Below are 1,374 nucleotides of genomic sequence, written 5' to 3' on the forward strand. Positions count from 1 at the left end.
TTCTCTCTGTCTCTCTCTCAACATCTCTCCAAATACACTCTCTCTCTCTCTCTCTCTCTCTCACACACACACACTATTTCTCACTATTATAACTCTGCCATTCTCTTGCCCATTTTCCACATTCTCCACATTCTGTCTCTCTCAACATATCTCCCACTTATGTTTCTTTCTCTCTGTCTTTCTCTCTCACACTCCTTTATCCTCCTCTCAAATAACTTAGTCTCAATTTCCTCTTCATTCCCCCCGGTCTTTTTCCCCTCGTCATCCCCTTGGCCAAAGCTGGGTTGCGTTCTTATCTGTTAAAGATGATCTGAAGTGTGTTTATGTGGTTTGGTGCAGCGTAACACTTTAAAAAATGGCATCCTGGAGCAATCGCCCTTCCTCCGCCCTGCACACGAGACCCTGGAGAGACATTCCATCTGTAACCACATAACTCTTTATGATGCCTAAAATAATCACAGCTCAGCAGTCTGCAGTCATTTACACGGCCGTCAGGTCCGTTTATGTGAACAGAGTGATTTCCATCCATCCTTAGACATTAGAGTCGTGTCCTGGTTTCCCCTGTGTGTCTCTGCATGGCCCCATAGCCTACATTGTGTGGGTGTGTGTGTGTGTGTGAGAGAGAGAGATTCTTTTCTTTTTTCTTAATTGAAATATTTTTCATCTGTCCCTCCCTAGATCTCACGCCCTCCGCCAAGTTTCTGTAAGGAAAACTAACTCGACTCGTGTCCTCCCTTAAACCGTGACCTCGGAGGCGTTTACGTTGGATGGAGACCCATTTTGTGGGCAGTTTAACCGTTCGTGTTTGTTCGGAATGTTTAGAGGTTTTATGTGAATGTCTGCCATGTTAACCGTCTATTCAGCACATCGGCATTTTGCGTTCTCAGATTGTACGCAAGTTTGTGGCCTAGACAAGACGCACGACGTCATCAGAACACGTGAGTTCTGCCAAATCCCTCTTCGAACACTGAACACCGTTTTCGAGTACTGCGATCGTAGAAAGTCCTTTTATATGTTTTTACCGGTAAACGTTTTAAGAAGAATCCTGTGTCGGCAATTTCACCAATTCAAGTTCTAACTGATTCATTTTCTGGAACAATTTCTAAAAAAAAAAAAAAAAAGCTGCAAATATCGAACAATTTTTGGCCACAACAATTGCAGGAAATCCTGGAGACGCTGAAGTTGGGTCCTAATATGCATTAATATTCAAGCAACCAAATAAACTGCTACATGTTTTAATATAAAAATGTTTTGCTGCTTGAAGAAAATTCAAGATAGCTGACAAACATGCTCAGTTGTTTGCTAGGTTGCATTTAGCATCCACACCTTTCCATTTGCCGTTCTTGACTTCACAATGTCGGAATGTAACCATGA

The sequence above is a fragment of the Tachysurus fulvidraco genome, chromosome 14, assembly GCF_022655615.1.
Source record: "Tachysurus fulvidraco isolate hzauxx_2018 chromosome 14, HZAU_PFXX_2.0, whole genome shotgun sequence".
NCBI classification, from domain to species: domain Eukaryota; kingdom Metazoa; phylum Chordata; class Actinopteri; order Siluriformes; family Bagridae; genus Tachysurus; species Tachysurus fulvidraco.